At 43.6% G+C, this 23,402-nt stretch overlaps 1 protein-coding gene across 1 annotated transcript in view; it reads left to right on the top strand.

Annotated features, from left to right (window-relative positions):
- Positions 1-23,402, top strand: part of SCAF8 (SR-related CTD associated factor 8) — a 153,118-nt gene that overhangs the window by 100,930 nt on the left and 28,786 nt on the right. The gene's annotated exons all lie outside the window — the stretch shown is intronic.

Here is a 23,402-nt window from a genome sequence, read left to right as displayed (position 1 = left end):
CCTTTACCCAGCCCACATCTATTTTTGCAGCCCCTCTGCTGGTCTGCATCCGGTGGCCCCAGCATGGCTGTGCTTTACCGAGCCCCACATGAACTTTCTCTAAGTGTTGCCAGAAGGTGCCTGCAGCCACCTTTCCAGCAAAAGGAAGGGGTTGCACGCGTCATTAGCAGGCCATGTTTACACAGGAAAACCAAAACTCCTCAAAGGATGTGACGTATGCACGGAGCTGCCTTTTTTGAAAACACAGTGACACACTTGAAGGCTGCCAGACTCTGCAGCTCTTACATGGTGTGCAGATGGGGAAATTTTTCAACAGATTGAGAAGCTTAGGGGATAAAATAAAATAAAATAAAACAATAAATTAAAAAAAAAAAAAAAAGAAAAATAAATGAGAATTAGGAATTCCAAAAGCCAAACACAAATCCTCCAACAATTGTTGCTGCTTGGAGTTAAAGCAGATGCAGAGCATGGCAAAACCACTGTCAATGAATCACCATAGAATGCGTTGATTTGCTTAATTCCTCTGGAGTCGTGACATGACTCATTCCCAACCTGGAGACCAAAGGGAGGTTTTGAAGGAAAAATGTTGGATAAAGCAGGCTCTTTTCAAAAGAACGAGGACAGTTATAATTCTAGCCTTTGATATAATTTCATTAGTGCTCTGTGATGTGATTGCAAAACAAGGCCATCCCCATTTGGTAACATCAGGCACTCATCTTTAGTAGAGAAAATTGCCTACATGTGGGCTGGACAATGCTGAGAAAGACTTCATTTCTTTCACTGACAAGTGCTGTCTAATGTTTTGATGTGTCTTTTTAATGCCATTTTGTAATTGGCCTGCCTACTCTGGAGGCAGGGTCCTAAAGAAGTTAGGTGCGGTAAAAATACTACTCGAAAGACACCATCCTTCTTTTTGCATCTGATTCACATGGGAAAAGAAATTTTGATTGTATGAGTCACTTCAGCCTTTGGATACTTAACAAAATGTACAGTGTGATCTGATGCATGACTAATGTGTTTGTGTATTTAAGAGTCTGTGGATGCTAATGGAAGTTACAGAGCCATATCTAGAAAAGAAGGCACTTCTAAGCATATTGATTCATTAACTTTCATCTATACATAATCAGCTGCTGTTGTACAGATCTAAAAAAAATTCCTTAATGTTTTGTGTGTTTTAGGACTGCACTTCAAAAGTCCCCTACATCAAGTCTTTGTTTAAACATCCCACTCATCTACCATTAACCATCTCATTGTGTTTCATTTCAGTTCATTTGCAAAGCCTGCGCACTATCTAATTAACACAAATTTTGTTGCTTGCTGCAAGCTTCCCTTCTCCAAGCTGTCACTCCCAAGTATGTTCATGAGAAATTTCAGCCTCCCTTTGTTAATTGCATTTGCAAAGTGACCTTTATTCTCTCTGGATACCTTCATTATTCACAGGTAGTTACTGAGTAACCTGTAGGAATGCTGCAGGCATGTCATCTCTTATTAAGAGTTGTGCCCCCTGGCTATTCAGCGTTGGTGTTGTGGGACAGAGGGCCCAAACCCTCTGCTATTGGCTCTACCCTCCATTTGAAAAGGATGTTCATGAACTAAACTTCTTGAAACTTTTTAGCTAACCAGGGATTTTCTAATGAAAAACCAAGCTTGAAATAGCAAGAAAATTAGAGAAAAATCCTTATATTTGTCATTCTCTTTAACCAACAGTTTGCATATAATAATTCAAACAAAATAATTAGTTGCATTTTTAATGAATACAGCCATGAAAGTGAGTATTAAATCATTTCTGTTCACCCTAGTTGTGGATTTCTATGGTGAGAATTCATACTAAGATTTGCTCATGTAAAACTTAGTGAAACTTTGTGAATAGTTTCATTTATAACTGGCAGCACTCTGAAACACATTGCTATTGAATTTTCTCATTCTTTGAATCAGTGTTTATAATAGAATCATAGAACGGTTTGGGTTGGGAGTGCTCTTGAAGAGCATCTAGTTCCAAACCCTCTGCCATGAGCAGGGACAACTTTCACTAGGTTAGGTTGCTCAGAGCCCCTTCCAATCTGACCTGAAACACTTCCAAGGATGTGGCATCCACAGCTTCTCTGGGCAACCTGTTCCAGTGCCTCACCATTCTCACAGAGAAGAATTTCTTTCTATTACCCAATCTAAACCTATTCTTTTTCAGTTTGAAGCCATGCCCCCTTGTCTCATCACTACATGCCTTTGTAAATAGTCTCTCTCCACCTTTCTTGTAGACTCCCTTCAGGTGCTGGAAGGCCACAATTAGCTAACTCCAAAGCCTTCTCTTCTCCAGGACTAGTTAAGATTTACTTTACACACATGGATTTTTCAGCTCTCTCATGAGTATTCTGTTGACCCATCTCCTTTCTTTTTCTGCTTTTGGCTGTGTTTTGCACAGGCAGTATCATGATATTTGAACACACATGACATTGGCACCACACTGTAATCAGGTGTGTAGATAGAAGGGAACAAAAATTAATTTTAACCCCAGGATTCAAGCCTATCTCAGTTGAAATAGGTAACATTATCTTTGTTTCATCCTGCTTTCCTGCTTCTCTTAGTACTGAGCAGAATTGTCACAGCTTGAAGGAGCCAGGACAACCAAAAATACCTTCTGAGTTTCTCTCAGGTCAAATATGGTGTCATCCCAGTCCTGTGCTGAATTTAAAGCAGTTCTAGTAATGATGCCAGACAGTGACTCCAGTACCTAATTCTGCACCTAACAGAGAAATGACACAACACAAGAAGAAAAAGAAACTTTGAACATGTCTGTCCCAGAACAGTAGGAGCAGAAAGCATTTTGAATGATCCCACCACAGGCTTTAGACACAAAAGAAAGGAATGAGGCCTCTCTGTCAAGTTTGCAGTTCTATGTCCAAATGTTCGAAGCCAATGACAACCCCTTTATATGGTCAGCATTAACCCTTTAGTAGGAGGATCTGACAGCCACTATCACTTGAGCCAGTTAAAAGCTTTTTTCCCCCTCCCCAGAAGTGTTTCAGGCCAGTTTGGGTGAGCCTTTGAGCAATCAGGTCTAGTGAAATATCTCCCTGCCCATGGCAGGGGGGTTGGAACTAGATGGTCTTTACAATCCCTTCCAAGTGTGGTGATATGATTTTTCTGCCTTTAAACAAGAACAAAGGCCAAATGCATGTAGTTAAGGAAACAGGGTCCATCCTCTTCTGAAAATGCACCTGCTATGAGAAATGACCTCTGTGTCAGCCCACAGCACTGTCCTAGCACTAAACTGTCCTTGGTAACATTACAAAACACCTGTTCCTTTCATATTTTATTTGTCATGCTATTATAATCATTGCTCCACAGAATAGCAGAGGAACATTGCCCTTCCTTTGCCAGGAACTGTACAGATCTGCACATTCGTGTTGCAATTATGCCACCCACAAATTGGCTGCTCAGCAGTGTCACAAATGCCAGGTGTATTGCAGTATTTTTCACTTTCAAGACAGTGCATATATCAAACACCGTTTTGGGATTACTCTGTTTCCCCATAATAGGTTATATTTTTACCATAATTTATGCTACTTGCAGAGTTGTGACACCACCTTGGCTTTTGCTGGCAGCTGCCTGGTGCCATTCCTTGCAATGCCTCCAATTCCTGCAGCAGGCACGGGAGGACCGACAATGGCTGCAGACTTTTCAGGGGTCAGGCTCTGGAACAGTGATGTCCAACTTCTGAATCTAACTGAAGGGGAAGATGTGTTGATATAGAAACAGTGCAGGCAGTTTTTCTGAGGAGCTCCTAAGTGCTTACTCCTTCAGGAGCCAGCTGTGGAGCTGGTCTGGATGCAGGCCCTGGAATACAGCAGGCAAGGCTTACTCCATTCTAATAACAGTTACCCCTGGTAAAAAGTTCCAACCTTCTCTTGTTTCTTGTCTATTTTGTTGCAAACATATTTTGGGAAAGCAAATTTATTCATGTGTCCATGCTCTGGTTTTATTTGGCAACTTGAGTGTTGGTTTTCATTTTGCTTAAACTGTCCCCACCTGCTTCACTCTTTGAACTAAATGGACAGAAAAGAGGGAGATGTGTGTGTGTTGGGAAAAGAGTAGAGAATTTGTGTCTGGTTCGATGAGGTAACAAAGCCTGTCTGAGATGAAGGGAATCTCTTACTATTGTGCCAGTGCTGCAGGAAAATTGCAATGGCATTTGATATCGAGAAGCCTTGTGTGCAACTTTGGGTTATCAGACTACAGACTCACTGGCAACAGGGGTTTCTTTTTTCCTGAGAGCACTCTGGTGTCTGATATGTGCAACCAGCTGCTGTGACAGTGCTCGGTCCTGTTTCTGATTTAAAAATATACCACTTGCTACATAGTGGTACCAGGGACGGGAGCTGATGATGCCACAGCATGTTCTGCTCCTGGATGGGACAGTCACCCTGGGTGCTCAGGGGAGACTTCTGTTTCCATGAACATTAACTTCTGTGCAGTGTTGTGGCCTGCCAGGTCACAGGGAATGTCACTGCAATAGTGCTTTTGCAGGAGGGATTTCTCTGGGTTGTGCTTTACCTTCGTTAAAAAGAAGGTCAGCTTGCTGCCAAAGGATAAAACTGCAGTTCTCACCAGGAGTCTGAGTAACTATAGCAGAGTGACACATGGTGACCAGAGTTAAAGTCCATCCAGGAGATCACAGTGATGAACTTTCCATCTTGCAGAACAAACCTCATTGGGCTTCTCTTTCACCACAGGCTGACCACTTGTCACAACAGCTCTCTGTTTCTAGGGCAAAGATATTTAAGAAAATCCTATGCCCTTACTATGGAATAATATAGAAACAGGAGTCCTTCCCTTGCATGTAATCCTAGCACGTGTCACTGTGTGATGCAGAGCCACCCCATTACGCATTTCATGAGCCTTGCAAAATTTTGGACTTTTGGTGTATGACTCATACCTCGAAGTCTGTTCTAGCACAGGCAGAGGCTATGTGAGAGGCTAATGGAAAATCAGAGCTTGTAATTGTCCAGGTTTAAAATGCAGAGTCAAAAGGCACTGCCAATGGTGAAAGACTGTATTTGTGTCATTGTGCCAGTATGCTGATCCATCAGTGCTGGAGCATGTGGGATTCCTCTGTGACAGCTTTCACAAAGTCATACATCAAATTACAGGCTCACGCGAGTGCCTTTGGAAAAATGGATTTTGAAAAACTCATTTCCCCCTGACTACACATTCAAATTCTGTGAATGGATCACTGTAGATAGCAAATAGATAAAGAAAATAGAGTGGAGTAGCGTAAAATTGAAAAAAGTACTTCAAAGTGTATTCAGGGTGATAGTTTATAGGGAAGCAGGTAGACAAACACCTCTCACCAATCTCTTCCTCTCCCATTCACTGTTACAGTGCTGCAGCATGGTGAGAAGCTGTAACAACCTGGTCATTTCTAAAATTTCTTCAAAATAATACAGCTCTACTTGTCAGGAAAAGCAAGTCAGTTGAGAAGAATTTTGCCAAAAGCAAATGTTACTGTTTGGGGAAAGAGATAGGATTTGGCTTTGGATTTGGCTCTAGAGCCCTTATGAGGACACAAAAGGCAGTGTTCCCTTTTGCATTCTTCCACATGCACCCCAAAAGACCCCAAAAAGTGAGGATCACGGACAACTTTGTGCATCCCAGAGTGGCCAACCCAAGGGGATCTCATGAGCTCCCGTTCAGCAAACAGCCAAGGCAGAGGACAATGTATGAACATCACGCCAGTGACATAGATGAGAGCGGACAATGCCAAAAAGACCTGAGGTCATTCTGGCCAGCTTGATGTTTACTGGCTTCCAGCTCCTGTTTTAAATTATGTTACTGAGAACATGGATTTAAAGTGTGTTCCAGAATCAAGAGAGATGAACAGTAAAAATGTTGCATGTAGCAAGTGCAAAGCGAGAAGTCCACTGGCTGAATAGTGAAATTGTCTCACCACAAACCCAAAGGCAGCCCCTTGCTAGCAGAGTGTGAAGGGTTTCTCCAGAGGTCACTGATACACCTGTCTGGGCCACAAGGGTCACCAGATATGTTGCTTTAGCAGTACCAGTTTCTTACATACCCTGAGCTACAAAACCTGCTCAGACCTGAAAAATAGAAAGGGGAGGGAGGACATCTTTTTCTCTCACTGTGCCAAATGAGTCTGTGTAAAGCTTAGAAACTCTATTTTTTACTCCTGCGATGAGACTTCTGGAGGTTTGGAAACTCCGGTTTGCATATGCAGGTCTGACACTGTGAACACTGATGCAGATCTGCTCCTCATATAAATACAATGAGTACAGAATTGAGCATTATTCTCACATCAAATACTGCAAAGCCAGTGTTTGAGAACGGGTCTAATTTCTTGCATATCCTGTAGCAACAATCAGATAACTGATAACAATCAGATAACTGATAACTGTCCCCATAATCCAGACTGACAGAAGGGCATTAATTTCCACTTCCTAAGGATGCATGCCACACAGAAATAGGAATGTCAGTAATTGCATATTTTTTATCAATTCAGTATATAACAGAGAAAGATAATTGCTTCAGATAATAGATAACTGGGCTAAGATAATAGATAACAGGGCTAAGATAGCAGTACATTTGCTGTGAAACTGCACCATATAGACTTTTCCTCATAATTTACTTGTGTTGAAAACTTGAGTTGTGAACAATAAATGGTCTTCAGACTTAACATGATAATACTTGGTAAAGTATTGTATCACTGAAGAGCTACTAAACTGAAGAATCATAACAATTTCTCTTTCTCACATTCCATTGACTCTTCTCTACTGTTTGCTAATCCATCACTCCTCTTTACATCCTAGTCCTTTCTCTTGCTGCAAATGATCCCTGTCTAAAAACATAAGAAGAGGCAAAGATAATGTTTCCCTTCATTTGATTGCTATTCTTCATAACGTGATTTTTCTCTCCTAATGGGTAGTCCTGTAGCACCAAATTCACGCTGGCAAACTGTGCATACACATAACATCCCAGCTCATTCATGGTGGAAGGACCCAGAGCCTTAGCAGGACCATATCTAGGTCACCAGTGTGCAAATAAGTAGGTCAGTAAGGAATGGAAGTAGGTTATCCAATTGTTATGTGGGGTGAACGCTGCCCATCCACTCCTAGGGTGTATTTCCAGAGCACAATAAGGCAGCATCACGACTGACATTGACATTGACTGGTGTCCCCCCTGGGGATATCCACGGAAATGCCAGGAAATAAATGGACAAGGAAACAAAACTCCCCTGTCACATGGGAGAGGGCACACCCAGGTCTCAATCCAGGCATATTGGGAGAACAGCACGTAGCCTGGCTGGTGAACCTTTTGCTTTCCCATCCATTCTGTGCCTGATTAATGGACAGAAAAAGGACTTCACTTTCCAGGGCTTTATTCTGACACATTTCATCAGCCCTATCACTTGAGAGTACATAGAAGACAAATAGTTGTATTCTATTATGTCAGAACAAATTGCAGCCTGCAGGCCTGCTTCTCTGCACCATTATGCCAGTTTTACGCTGGTGCAATTTTACTGAGCACTGATGAGCTCCACCAGACTAAAACCAGCATGACAGCATGAAGATGCAGGGTCTTCATCTTCCAGAGGATGGAGGATAGAGCTCCAAGGCCCTGCTGCATTCATAGCAGTGCTCCTGAGTACAGCCCTGATGAAAAGTAGAGCCAGACACTGCACTTTGAAGCATGGTTATTTCTAGGGCAAGGAACAGAAACATGTAGTCAAGGTATTGTGCAGTAGTTGTGCTATAGCAGGTCCTGGTTTGGATCTCAGTTTTCTATCAGAGGCACAGCTTACAAAGGGAACCAAGGCCATGTTCCCATGGCTGGTGACAACTCCTGGGCTGATGGCAATTTAGAGCAATGTCTCCCCTCAGCTCTGGGTCTATTTACTGCTCAGCGTCAGGTAAAAGCATTTCACAAAGTGAAAGAAGCTGCTTCTGCAGTATCCATTCTGTGGCTTCCTTGTAAATAAACAGCTGCCTCAAAGTGAGGTGGAGAGAGGACACATGAGAATGCAAAGCAGACACCACATGGTAATTTGTAAGAGCAAAGACTCTTGCAGGCTACTACCAGTTGTTTTTTCACTAGGGTCCCCCAAAGCAATTGAGGATGAGGAATGTCTTGTCCAGAGTTTGTCCTGATTTCTTAAGTTTGTCCTGATTTCTTAAGTTTCTCCAGGCTGGCCCCATGTAGCCAGTGAGCTAGAAGGAGGAGGAAATGGACAGATCAGTTCCCGTCCTCCTGGCTTATGTAGTTTCTTTGCTCATCTTTCAGTGAGCTACCTTCCTATCCAGGCTGGTTTGGATGTAAAGCCAAACTGAAGGGAGGAGAGAAGGGAGTGAAACCATTCATTAATCCAGATAAATCAGACAAATTATGTATGTTCCCTTTGTCTTTCTCCAAGAATAAAATCTGTGTCCATACTGCAGCTTTTAACTGAATTATTTCTGAGTACAAAAGTATGTGAGCTCTAAGCCTTTCAACACCTGCAGTGAGCTCCAGCTCACCTGTAAAGTCTTCCCTGATAGTTTGACAAGAGTAACTGAGCAACACATGCCGAATGGGGGAATGGCTGCTGCCATGTTAAGAAAAGACAAAATATAAATTACTACCGTGATCTCATCTGTACAAAAAATATGCTGACAAGAGACTAGGGTGCTTTTTGGCATTTTTTAATGGGAATGTCTTTAGTACCCACCCCTGCAATATCTGATTGCTCCATTCAATAGTTTTCCCCTTGCTCTGCTTTGTCCTAGCCCTATCTTAGAGCTGCAGAGCCCTTACAAATATCAGGAGCACTACTATTATCTGCAGTTTCCTGGGTGCAGCCTAACATGTGATCCAAGAACATCCTTCCTCTCCACTTCCCATCTCGCTAGATAACAGCACTCTGCAGAATTCAGTTACTATTCACTGCTTCCAAAAACCCTACTTTTTGCCTTGCTGGGAGCTGGCGGCTGCTGCTATGTGTAATTTAGTATGTTTCCCTTCGAGTTCATAAATTACCTGTAGGCTTTGTTACACACAGTTCTTGCATGGTAGAAAAAAAAAAGAAAAAAAGAACTCACTCAAATGTAAGATAAGCAAGTAACTGAGCATGCCTGCTTGGAAATGGCTGTATTTTTATCAGGAAATAAGCATTCACAGAAACCTTACTTAAACAGCAACATGTGTCACTCCCTTTAAGGCTTTCACTTCAGAACAGATACTATATTCTATAATACATGCATATGAAATAGATTTGAGGACAAATAGTTGCTATTTGGTTCCTGATAGAAAATTTCCAAGCACTTGAATAGATTATGCTCCCAAATCCACTATAAGGTAGGTAAGCAACATGAATCTCACCACAGAATCACAGAATCAGCTGAATTGGAAGGGACCCACAAGGATCATGGAATGCAACTCCTGGCCCTGCATAGGACACCCCATGAGTCACACCATGATCCTGAGAGCGTAGTTCAAATGCTCCTTGAACTCTGTCAGGCTGGTGCTGTGACCACTTCCCTGGGGAGCCTGTTCCAGTGCCCAACCACCCTTTAATCTTCATCCACTGTGTGCTCACTGGTTCAGAGGGCATGGGCTACAGCTATACTAGTAAATTAATTCCCTGGACCACTCTCTAGACTGAAACCAACCATGTCCCTAGTCTTAAATTCTCAAAAACAGGATGCTGGACTGAAACTGTATGTGGTGACTGGTACTTGGCCTATCCTATATGTACCCAGAGATAGTTTGGGAGGCAAAACTGTGCTGGTCGTGACTCAAGTGACCTGATAAAGTCAAGCTCAAGTCCCACCAATCAACTGCAATGGAGAGCTTCCTGCTGATGTTTAACTTAGCCATATAAATACAACCAGAGAGAGCTGGTGCCATGACAAGCACAACTCCTGAATCCGTTTTGCTTTCCATGGCCCAAGTCCTCAGGTCCACTGTAGATTTTAGGCCATCACTCTTGTACTCTGCAAACCCTGGTGTCTACTCAGAGCAAAGGAAGCAGACATTAGGTAAATAAGCCAAACTATGGTGCTGTATAACCTTACAAGATGCATGTATGTGGCTTTAGGCTAGATTATTCTTGTACTTGACCAGCTAAATTCACCATCACTAATGTATAAAAAGGGCATTGTGTTGACACATGTTCAGAAAAAGTCCAAGTGTGACTGTGAGTCACATTTCACTTACACTTGTATTTCTATATAGCCCTTTCACAGTGCTCCTGCCCTATGATTAGTCATCTAATTCAAACTAATTATCTTGGCAAGAGAAGTTTTCTGAGCTTTTGAAGAGAAGGCATTGATTTTTTGTGGGCTCTTTGCTGTCGTGACATTTCAGAAGAGACAACAAAACATGCAAAAGAGGAAGAAGGAACAGAGTGAAAGAAATAAAACTGGGGAAATATTTTGATTGCAGAGGAAGTTGGCTAGTCAAGGAGTCTCTATCTGTGCATGATGCTGTTTATTTTCTGGTTAATTTTAGACATTGGATATTGGACAGCAGGACAATTGTGAAGGTTTCCTAGCGGGTGGGACTGGTTTATTGCCCATTAAGCTATTGCAGAATAACCATAAAGAGTGCATTAAATCAGTACCTTCAGCAAAGGCAGGCAGAGCTGCATGCTCACGTGTACATATTTCACACACTTACACTCTGGCCTTTCACATTAAGGGTATTTGTGCATTTCCTTGTGCTGAAGATAGAGTGTGTATTAAGGATTCTCCGAGCCAAGGGAAGGACAGCAATAATGCAAGTCAGCACAGGGGAACTTCTGTAGGCAAGGGAGACTTAGAGCTTCCTTTCAAGCTATCTCAAGTCAGAATTATGAAAAGTAAAAGGATTTTGGACACTTTATGCAGTTTTACATGGTGAGAGAATTAGAAACATGTCCGGTACACACAAAAACAGGCCTACATTTTTCTGTCACCACAACGAAATTAATTTGAAATCCACAGATTAATATTCTTTAATTGTTCTACCCTCATGGTGTTTAAGAATAAGTGACCAAAAATAATGATGCTACCGAAATAACGTGTATTCCAGAACAACAGAAAAAATATCTTATCTAAGAAAATAATTTTTTTATTAGTTTTTCATTAAATTCAGGGCTTTTTCATTCATCTGGTAGGCTTTACAGTATATTGCTTGGACAAAGCAAGGAACTGTTTACAACTGTACAAGATCAATAATAGATATCAGTTTCTCTTCACACCATTTCTGAGTTTGATACATCTCTGGCCACTCATGTATTGGCATGATTCTTAAATGTCAGTTATGGGGGTAAAGGATTTGGGAAGGACTTTTCTGTTACTTGCATGCTGAAACCCTTTCTCAGAAATGCACTGTGTGATCACAAATTGCACACAGATCTTGGAGGTCTTTATTTGTTGGTAGTCTGGAGTTTAGATAACACTTTGCAACACCATCTACTTGAGGCTTGGAAAAATCCCAATGACTTAGGTTGATTGTATTCCCCCTGTAGCTCGTTGTGACAACTGGTTATTCAGTGTTTGCAAAAGGAGCTGATAATGAAATATGCTTCAGGCTGCTTGTGTCCTGTGCATAAAGCATTAGATTTTCTTAAAGCAACAATAAAAGGCTGTCTATCTCCAGGGACTGTTCCCCCTAGGTATTTGCACACCTATAAAATGAAAGAACAGGAGGCACAATTACACTCTACACTCTATTGTTTTTAAAACTGCCTCGAATAGCACAAGGTCCCCTCCCCCAGTGAGAAGCAGCAAAGGTTCCCAGAAATAGGTAGGGGTGTTGTGTGCTTGTTTCCTACTTCTCCTACCATTCATGTTTTATCTCCATACTCAGAGGCTGTGGCTGGGATTTTCTGCAGACAAAACTCATCAGCCTTTGCTGTTCTCCGTGTAGAGACTGTACCCTTGAGGAGGCTGGTGCTGACACACTTGATGTTTCAGTCTTTGCTTCAAGCTGTCTGCTGTCAAACCAAACCTCAGTCATGGACGGAAAATGTGTGCAAACCTGTTCCCTCCTCCTGAAAGCATTCAGAGCCACGTGGAGAGGCACTTTTGAAAAAAACCCAAACCAATACCCAACCTATCTCTAATATTTATGTACATATATTAATATTTCTATATTTATATGTGTATGTAATTATTAACAATCATCTTGAGAACTGAACAGAACTTTTATAGCAAAGTAAGTAGCATATACTCGTTTGACAGATAGTTTATTTTCACTGCATGAGTCTGAGAGAGTGGAGGAAAAAAAGGCAAAAAACCCAAAGGGTCTAAACTGCTCCTGAGTTTTGAACTCCAGCCAACATATGGTGCTTTTCAAGAGCTTCCAAAGCACATACAAGATGGAAAATTAAATATGCAGTCAAATCTTGACAGAATTTTTTTTCAACAACTGCAGTTACTACCAGTTGTTGTGCTGAAGCTGTAGTACATAGTAAGGAGGATTTTTGTGGGATTCTACAAGAGAATGAATCTGAGGCAGGTGGAGGAGAGAGATTATCTGTTCTAGGGGGTTATTTTCTGGGTCTCTGTGGTGTCATCCATCCAAGCTTGCATCATATTTTCCTATATTCAACTCCACCTCCAAAACCAGCATGAGCAGCTCATTTTATGTCCCCATCACTTCCACATCCTTGTACCATTAACAGCTTTCTTGGGCCAATTCTCTACTACCTCCAGCCCCTTCACAGGCCTTCTACCTTTACTTATCCTAGCAACTGAGAAAAAGCAGTGTTTTGTGGCTTTTTCAGAAGACATGCAGAAATTGCTGTGTAGGCAGCCACCTACATTACTGCTAATTGGCCAACTGTTTCTCCTAAATCACTTCAGACCAAACAAAAGAAAAAGGTGATGACTACCTTTCCATTACTAGAATCATTAATGTGGCCACTTTTCCATCTCCTTAAGAGCTTTACAACAAATGTGGCCAGTTTTCAAATATCTTTCACTGCATTTGTTTGAAATTGGTTAAAAAGGTCAAAAGGTATTGTGAGTAGCAGCAGGGATGATGAGAGAAACTGATGGATGGGTAGATGGATATTAGTTTACATACATCTTGTTTCTTTAGCAACCAGACTGAAAAAAAAATCAGAAATGTAAAGAAAAATTATTCTTGTTGTGCTTTGTGGTTAACAGCTCTGGGTTTTATGCTGTTGTTGCTATGGGTTCATTGTTACTGTGTACCATAATAAAATAGCACCAAAGAGGGTTAGTGCCAAGAGATAAGGACTAGGTCTGTTGTCACATCAACTTCCATGCAGTCCAAGGGATATGATGCTGTACTCTAATTAATGCTGACTTCAAATGCCTCAATCTCAAATTAACATGCTCAGCTGACTTGTGGTTAAGAGAAAGACAAAGAATGTGTTCTGATCAGCCCTGGCCCATGAGAAACACCAGCACCATCCAGTCTTGCTAAATCCAGAAAACTTTTTACTCATCTTTATCTTAACCACAGTCCATTCTTCCTCCCTGCTCCCAAGAAGGAGCACAAAAGAGGCCAAGTTCTCCTCTCATTCACACTGCCCAGACTCTTCTCTCTGGCCTGACATTGTGCTTATCTAGTGTTTCTCTAGGTGTGCTGGTGCTCCCTGAGCCCTGGGTGGAGCAGAGCAGCAGTGAGCTCTCTCCTCACTGCAAGCCCTCGAAGGAGCCTGGGAAGCTCTCTCAGCCTTAGGGTGGTTCTGCTGGGATGTCGAAGGTGTAGTAGCAGTGCTCATTCCTACCACATCAGGAAGATGAGCAAGCTGCACCTTCCTGGCAGTGCTGATCTTTCCAGAAAGTGGAGAAAAATTCACTTCTTCCAAAGAAAATTCTTTAAAATTCTTCTCTCTGAGGAGCAATATGTTTGTTGTCTGTGAATGTGTGAGAAGTAAAAGACCAGAAAAGAAATTTAATCTAGAATACATCACAGTCAAGAAGAAATAAATACTAACTGATGATGAATGCCTATGACCTTGTTATTCAAGGTTTCTAATTGACAGAAGAATGAAGTAATGAATGATTGGAGACAAAAACCTTGGTAAATTAAGCTCAGTGAACATGAAGGGAAGATAAAAGGCAGTTTCCTACCAAAGGCCTGTGTCTGGTGACCTAGCAGCACCTTCCCTCCTACACTCCTGGGGACTGCTCTCACACCAACTCCTCCTCCTGGCCTCAACACTGAAGGTGCAATTAGCTGGCAATTGTGGGCTGTGAGTCATTCCAAGTAAAACTGCCCCCTTCATGCAGAGAGTAGTGAGCAAAAAGGCTCACAGGTAACCTAATACAAGTGGCCTGTGCCATGAAGTGTCCTCTTTTCCATGTTCACAGGACCTTCATTTGTGGTCCTCAGCGTGATCCACCGCTGCTGCTCAGGATGTGCTTTAATTACAGCATTACCTGTGGCTTCCAGCTTGCCCCAAGCTTCCTACCAAATGCTCTGCTTTGAACCCACTGTCAGTCCTTGTCTCCCATCAGCTCCTTCCTCTAGGAATTCCTTGTGCTGACAAGGACTCCATCAAACTTCCTACCAGAATTAGCCACATGTCCCTCTCTTCCTCTGAAAGTCGAAAAGGAAATAGGTACTCAGATTTTATGGTGATGAAAACTCCTAAAAAATCCCTAAGAAGGCAGGAAAACAAAAAAACCCAGCCAATCTGCCTTTTGCCAGCCCTCAAAAGGACTACAATGACAACTATAATGTGAATCCAAAATGGAGAATCAGGAAAATGGGTTTCTGCCTATATTCTGGATTGCCTGGTGTAAATCAGTAAAAGTCAGAGTTGTCGGTCACACACAGCTAGACCCTTATTGTTGTGCTCCATGGCTGTCTGCAAAGCAACAGCACAGACTAGCACAACTCCTTTAAAGGCTCTGTTCCTCATCAGGATTTAATTGTGAAAAATCTGCCTGCTGCAGAAACTTGCGGTCTGGGATTCAGTGGCACAGGCTTATTATGTAAAAGGTTACCAGGCTGCACACAGGCACATCATGCTGACCCTTTTCTCTGCTCAAGCACTCTTCTGGAGCAACTGCTGGCAAACAGAAGAAATAAGTCACCACTGGGCAGGTCTATGAGTCCAAATGCTACAGTTCATAGGAAAGAGCGATAGCATCATTTTCCTGTTCCAGGAAGAAGTTCAGTCATGTACACGAGGTTGGGCTAGGACACGTGGCATATCTAGAACTCCTCTAATATGTGCAGTCTTGCATCACTCAGCCCATGTCTCTATCTGGCCAGGGTATTTTGGTTGGTCAGTTGGTTTTTTTTTTTTACTTTGCTAAGCAACCATTACCTTTTGAGATGCACACAGCCTTCTACTTTGCATATATGAGCGGTCAGAGTTTGTTCAACGCTTTTCCTACTTTTTTGCATTTCACATGCTGATAAGATTCAGAGACAGTTACTGCTTAGATTAGGAGGCCTTCAAAGAAACTCTGTGTGTGTTGGCAGTTTAGGGCTGGACTGCAGAGGACACCTTGGTTCAGGACAACACGTAGGCACCTGCTTTGGTCTATTAAAACCTGGAACCTAATTAGAACACACCCTTTTTTTTTTGAGCCAGCAGTGAATTAATGTAAAAACAAAGTCACAGCTGCCTGACTGTGAATGCTGGGACAGACAGGAACAGGGAATGAAAACTGTGGAAATGAGTGATAATGTTACACTTTTTTCACTGTGCCTCAAAGTTCATGCCAAAAATATTAGCCAGATAACGTTGATTGTATGAAGAAGTGAGACCTTGTTCTAGTCAGTTTACAAAGCCATGTCTATATGAAGTAGGACAGATTCCAGAAAGCATTGATTATGCATTTTAAAATAATATTTTAAACATGCTTTGGCAGTATTGAGGACTCAAAGGAAAATTATTTAGAACACTAGTCAGATAACATTGCTTGTATGCTTTCTTTACAGATAAATACAGATCTGAAATTGCAAGGAAAAAAGCACTTTTATGAAGGTCCTTTAAACACACTTTTGTTTTATAAAGTTAATATATTAAAAAATACCATATTTTGATACAATAAATCTGCCCTTACATTCTATTTGCAGTCATGTCTGCTGGTATCAAGGGAGAAAGCAGAGATCACTCTTTTCTTTTTCCTAGCAATAAAGGGCTAAGAAATTCACAGGGGAACTGGATTTATACACTGGCAATGTAACAACAGGAATCAATGGAAGGAGAAGCAGAAAAGACCAGAATGAGCATAGAAACCAAGTGCTGACACCTAAATTAAGTGATGGAAAGCACAGTCACTTTTAGGAGCTGTCTTGCAGGTTGGCATGTGCTAATACAATAAGGCAAGTAAAGAGTCTGTAAACACCCTGCCCTGAAAGATAAGATATGATGTGACCGTGGTATCTTTTGTAACAGTGATGGTATCAGCACCCACTGGTTAGGAGAGAGGGGTTGGGTCAGCAGTCCTGGTGGTTCTGACACTTCTGACTTGAAAAATGATAATGTCCAAACATGATAAAAGCTTGAGAAAGACTTTGATATGGACTCTCACCAGCCAGCTCCCCAACAATGTTTTGAGAATGTGTGTAAACTCAAAGTTTTAGTATCTTAGAGTGAAATTGGTATCTCGAAGTGAAATTAGCATTTTGAATGAGCTGAGGCACCCAGCTTTGCATTGCACACAGGGAGCTTTTAAGCAGAACCTTTGGAAACTGTGAAATTAGGGATGACTTTGTGTTTTCCTGAGGCTGCCATTTCCTAACAGGGCAAACAGTCTTCACCAGAGGATGCAGTCACGTAACTGTCATTTTTCAAAAGATGTTCCTCTTTAGGTTTGAGATGAACATGACAGTTCAGCATATAACTGCATTGGCTTTACAGACTTCAGACGAGAGCTTCTGACGGGAGATTTTTTTATGCCAGAGAAATGCTAGCATCCCAGATTGGCCTTGGAGCACTGGTTTGTTGAAGACTTTGGCCAGGGCATTTTCTGTGCAGGCAATGTGTTTTTGAGGAGAGAAGGACCTGACAGGCTTGGCAAGCCTCTCCTGCCCCAGGGAGGACACAAGGATTTGGAGGTGCTGGGCAGGGAGGCTCCCTGAGAGACTCCACACATGCCTGCAGTGCACTCCCTGACTGCCCTGGCTGGTGCAGTGGCTAAAGGACACAAACCCCCCATTTTTGTTCTTGTATTGTTTGCATGAATTAACAGCAAGAGGTTCTGAAATAACACCAGACTGGTGATGAGCTGAGCCATGTGTGCTGCAGGGTGAGTGCAGGGAGGAGGGGTTGTGCTTGCAGGAACTGCAAGAGAGTTTAAGTCAAGTTCAGCAGAAATTAGGCCGTGTATTTGTAATTTTAAAGACCACAGCATCATTGCTTTAATTTGCATTATCCATGCAAAGGAGTAGCTTTGTCTTGCAGTGATATAATCCCAGGTACCAAGTCATGTGGAAAATATTCCCTGCAAATATTGCCATGGCCATGGGCCTGGTCTATGTTAAGTCACACATAGGGGGCATGAATGAGAGGTTTAGGGAGGTTGCTCATTTTCTCTTCAAGGCCATCAGCTTTCTATTTTCTTTGTAGGTTTTCTGCTGTTTTTAAAATTATAAAGCTGCAGAACAGCTACCTCCATTTAGGTACATTTTTCAAGAAAGATACCTTTCATTCTTGACATGCAATATCTTGAATCAAACTGTACTTCATCTATTTGAACAATACATACCTTCTCTTTTAGTAGTTAAAGAAGCGATTTGGTGAGTGGGACAATCTATTTTTTTTCTCTCAAATGTCCCAGCTAAGCTCTTAGCTTGGAGAAATAATTATGAATTACCATTCTGCAGGATTGGTAAGAATACTTATTCTTTGCAATACTTTCATTAGTGCAGCCAATTTTATTAAGGCGCCAGCATCATCAGTAATTTCAACATAATTTTTTAAAGTATGTTTGTTAATACAGATACATAAAGAGGCCAGCCAGTAGAGGGGGCAAAGAAGCCAAAACACTGTTTTGGTGATGTATCAGAGATAGGCATTTTCCCCTACGTGTGTTTCTGTGTGTTGTGCTTGTGTGCACCTGCAGAGAATAGAAGAGAAACATTTTCATATTCCTTAATTTACCTTTACTAATTTACCCACAGTGAAAATGTGTTCTGTCTTAATTACAAACACTCTTAGAGACAGTGTTTCATTAAATATGTTGAAAGAAAGTGCATTTGCAGAGGATGTAGAGCATTTGCCATCTGAAGGTGTGCATCATATATTTAATTTTCCAATAACAGATCCAGAAATTGTCTGTGTGCTTCTTCCAACGAGAAGAGCAGAAAGGACAGAAGGATCCCAAACACTTCAGGGGCCCCAGGCTCCTGACTGGCAGAACACCATGATTTTATGAGTTGAAATGTAGGGAAGAGGCAGCTCCAGGGTCTGTACCGCTTGTGCTGGGGATGTGGGGTCCCAGGAGCAGAGAGTGTGAGAGGCAGAGGCAGACCCAGGGATGCCCAGCTGCTGCAGCCGGATGGAACACGGACCGCTGCCGGGAGCAGAGAACAAAAGTAAAGCAGATGCCCAGAAGCCAGACATACAGGGAGGTCAGGAAGGGACAGATAGAGGATTTCACTACTTAAAAGGCAGAGAGAGAGACACTTGGAGGACAAACAGGAACACCAACCACAAAGAGGAAATCCATGCAAGCACTGAATCAGTCAGACATGCTGCTCCACAGCAAACCAAAGGCAGGAGGATAAAAGTGGTGGTTAAGATCGAAGAAACTTCTAATGTAACAGTTCCTTGAGAGGGAAAGCCAAGGAATACAGGGGCAAAAGGGGAAACTTAATATTCTTACACAAAAACCCACTTTATTGTGTACCTTGGGAGCCTGGTGTGCATGAGGAACAACCACAGATGGTGTTCACTAAAGCCTGCTTAGTGAGGTAGACACGCCGGCTGAAGGCCCATCGGAAGTCCTTCGGTAATCTCACAGGAGAATTAAGCTCTGAACAGAAAAACTTGGGTTCACATAAAGAATCCAGCTGCCTTAAAAGAGCAGAGTGCTTCCATCCCTGTCTTGATTTTGGCCCATCTCCATCTTTTTTTCCTGCCAAATTCCCATTTACTTCAATAGATGTTTTGCTTGAGTGAGTCATGAGGTAAGGGCTGGACCTGAGACCACAAAACATTGTAATATGCAAGTCTGCAGGGGACATATTATTTTGTGATGTTTTCAAGAATTTTAATGGTGGCCTTAAGAGTAAATTTACAGTATCCAGCATGTGACAGTGACGCTAGCTTTAAATATTCATGACAGCAGATGATAGTTTCTGGTATGACATTTTCTTGTGTCTTTTTTGATAGGCAACTTGTTCAGCACTTTGCAAAAGTAAAGATTTTAATCTCTGGAGTACACTACAAACAGGATTTGCCACTAATATGAATTTACTATAAACATAATCCATTACAGCAAAACAAAGGTGTATGGCTGAGAGGGGCAATAATGCCTCCCTCACCACTTCTGCAGTGCTACCAATGCCACAGATATAAGAATTTCTAATGATATTCAGTTTATTTTTTTAATTCCTGGTTCCAGGAGTTATTTGAATGTGAGACCATTCAAGCTTCTATTTCTTTTTAGAAATAAGTAGTTAGCTCTCAGGCCTCAGTGAAAAATAAATTGGGAACACAATCCTGGCACAATCCTGAAAGTTTGAGAGCTAGCTGTTGAAGAACAACTACTTTTTAAGAGCTTCCACATGACTTTTTGTATTACTTTTTCATATGCCCTATTAGCAGTACTGCCACTGATTATTTCCAACAGCTCTCCATGGATTTGTTCTGCTCCATCTCCTGCTCAGTGCATAGAGCCAACACCATGGTCACCAGCTGATAGTCTGTCCCTAGAGCCTTTATTGGGGGGTATTGCATGAAGGCAAAGTGATATTCTAATTGCAGTTGTGTAAAAAAGAAAAGCTGTCAACAGGTGGAGAGAAGCTGATCTGGAACAGGATAAGCACCCCAACCCCAGAGTAAATGTACTAACTATGCAGCAGAGACCTCTGTCCATGGAGACGTTGGTGCAGAACAAGGTACAGATGGCTCCCTGCACAACCTTCAGCAGACTCTTTCCACCCTGTGAGGAAAGTATACTTATTTCTGAGTGATCACCTTAGGGACAATGAAAGAGCCTGATTTTTGACTGATACTTGACCTGATACCTCTTTTTTCCCCTAATATAATAAAAATGCTTATAATATTATAGTTTTGCAATGTTCCTCTGCTTCCTTACATCAGTAATGACAACCAGGTATATTCCTAGTTCTCTACACATTACATCTAGCTTAAATGCTCTCTGCAAGATCACTAGGAGAAACCATACTTGTGAGAGTTGCCACCCATTTTAGTCTTATAACTATTTAGTGTTTCATATTTAAAGAGTTCATAGTCACAGGACAGATTTCTTCATTGAAATGTCATAAGCACAGTTGGCTAAGCCAGTCTGTGGGGCAGGAGTGCTGTCAGTATCCCTCACTGACAGCACGCTTAGGTGTGCTATGATGGACAGGTTGTGTTTTCTGACAGAAAGCACTTGTTGGCCAGAAAAGTCTCTTCTGTCCTGACAGACTTTGATTCCAGTGACTCCATCTCTCACCATATTACAGAAAACATATTGCAGGCAGGAAGCCAGCAGAAAACTCTAAGATAGCATATTGTCTGAACAGCTGAGTCCACCATGAACACATGTCCTCTGCTTCTCAGTTCAGCCTCCTGTAGCGATCCTCTTCCACCCAGTTTTGCTATTCTGATGTACTGGGCCTCTCTGAAGATAGGGTGTAGCCTGCCGGGGAGGAGACAAAACTTTAAGGGCTGGCTGTGACACAGACTATCTGAGGAACAAAGGACTACCACAATATTCACCACACTGCTCTCTATGGCAAAGAACTTTTTTGATCTAGTTTTCTTGGAGAGAAACCAAAAAAACTGTCAGGGAAACAACTGACTATCCCAAATTCAAGCCTTTCTCCTTATACTCACAACTGCTTCGTGGAGAGAATGACAGGGTTACCAACATAACAAAGTTAATTATGTAACACACATCAGAGCTGTGCTTGCACGGTGCAATGGTGGTAACAAACACACCAGGAAAATCCAACACAGCAGACAATTGCAGGCAGTGTGCATGTCCCTCTCGGCTCTCACACCTCCGCTGTGCAGAGACAGGGGCCTGTCCCAGCCTTCCTAAATATCTGCAAGAATTGCAACTGTGCTGCTGGAGCCGCTCCCTTTGAAGTTCTTGCTGCTGTGTAACCCCTCTTAGAAGAGCTCTCCCAGGTGGTTTCTCTTCCATTAAATACTCGTGTGTGGAAAAACCCAAGAGGTGTGATGTACCTCCTGGGTTTAATTTCTCTTGCTATTGCACTAACCGGCTAGGTAACTCGCAGTAAGTTTGTAAATAAACGAAGACTAAAAGACAGGAGGGCTTGCTCGGGCAAACAGAGGAGGATGGGGTGGCAACGCCTGGATCCCGCACCCTCCGCTTGCCCTGGCTGTGGGTGCAGGGGAGCACGCCCAGCCCTGCCCGGGGCACCGCCGGGGCGGGCAGCACCCAGCGCGGCAGCCTCGCCGCTGGCCGTGCGGTGCCTCAGCGCAGCCTCGCCGCTCGGACGCGACTCGCAGGTAGCCCCGGTGCGGGCACAGCCCGGGCACGGCGCGGAGGAGCCGCGGGGCGGGTCGTGCCACCCTGCGGACCGCCGCCCCCGCCCCTGCTGGAGGGAGGGAGCGAGGCAGAGAGGGGCGGGCGGATGGACGGACGGACGGAGCGGGCGGGGAAAGCGTCGCTGTTGCTGCGAGGAGCGAAGTAGGGACGCAAAGTTGTCCGCTGGCAGCCGGGCGCGCCGCGGAGACTAAGTCCTCGGGGCTGCTCCGCACCCGCGGACAGGTAAGGGGGCGGTGGGCGGGGGGCTGACAGCCCCCGGCAGGCGTTCCCACGTGTCAGTCTGCGTGTCCGTCTGTCTGTCTGTGTGTCCGTCTGTCTGCGGTGAGACCTTGTTCTCCGCTGCGCATCCCTGCGCGGCCGCGGCAGCGGGTCTGGGTCTGGGCGCCTCCCGGCTCCGCGGGCTCCCGCCGGCCCCCCGCGCTGAGCCACGTCCCGCCCGGCTCCGCGGGGCGCGGCCGCTCCGGCCTCTGGCGCCGCCGAACAAAGAGCCGCGGCCGCGCTCGGCTCCGCGCCCCGCGCAACGCTGGGGCTCCCGGCGGGAGCGGAGCTGGGGCTGCGCGGCTGCGGCTCCGGGAGCGATACCCGCGCCGGCGGCTAGCCACGGGACAGCCGGGCTCCTCCGCAGCCCCGGCAGGGAGTCCGGCAGCTGCCACATGCTTGCGCTCTGCCCGGCACTTCAGGGGTGCTCGCAGGGGAACCTCGCTCCCCCAGGGCAGCGCTGGGCTCGGCAGCTTCAGAAAACGTCAGGGGTTTAGCGAAATTAAAAGGTTTGCTGGCGCGATCTTGGTTTAAAGATGATTGCGGGGGGTGAGCTTTCAAAGTAAGAGGTTAAAAGGGAAACAGAGGCGTGAACAATGACAATTTCGAAAGGTCGGGTTTGTGGAAATAGTTTTAAGCCTGGTGTAGATAATTTTGCGATTTTTGTACCGAGTTCTAATAACGTGGAGAAATTTCGCCTTTTCATATGTGTGCAGAGTTCTTGTCATTTCCCAAGAGAGCCATTGTATGAATCTGAGGGTATCATGCTGAGTTTTGTACACATCCAGAACTCCCACTGAAATTAATTTAACGTTTTGTTTTAAGTTACTAGTGGGATTAATGGTAATTTTCTTTAATCAGCTTTCAGTAAGGCTGTACAAGAAAATCCTACTGGAACCGTTGGGATCTTTGTATATGCAAAGAATGTGAAAGGAAACCAGTACTTTGTATGACCTTTCTTTATCTAACTAAACTTACAATAATGTGCTTCTGTGTTTTTGGCATGCGACTTACAATCCTGCAAATGGGTTTACTTCTGTGGCTGTTCCCTGTGGGAGGCAGCAGTTAGTCCTGGCCAGGCTTGCCCTCTGTAGTTGGGAAAAATATGGACATCTTGCTCTGGGTGCTCTGCTGTGGATCCAGTGCACCCTCTCCCTTATGCCAGTTCATCCGATCCTGTGGAAAGCCAATTCCAGGAGCCAATGTAGCAGAAACCTAACCTAAGCCCAGAGATTTTTTTTGCAAGATTTCATTGCAGCTTTGCCTTCCCGGAGGAGTGTCTGGGAGAGATGCTGAGCTCCAATGCTGTGGGGAGAGGAAAGGGAGTTGGAGGGAGGAAAGGACCACCCTTATTGCTCTAATTTCAGTGTGAGGTAACTGTAGCAGGGCTGAAACTAGAGATTTGAACTGTGATTGTGCTTTGGATGGTTTAAACTGGTGCAACCTGGGGTTGCCCTGGCAGCGTCTGCCTACCTCTGACTCTTT

This window comes from Lichenostomus cassidix, chromosome 3 (genome assembly GCF_008360975.1).
Source record: "Lichenostomus cassidix isolate B80296 chromosome 3, HeHo_3.0, whole genome shotgun sequence".
Taxonomy (NCBI): Eukaryota; Metazoa; Chordata; class Aves; order Passeriformes; family Meliphagidae; genus Lichenostomus; species Lichenostomus cassidix.
The sequence above is the reverse complement of the archived record's forward strand: the minus strand, read 5'-3'. Positions and strand labels throughout refer to the sequence as shown.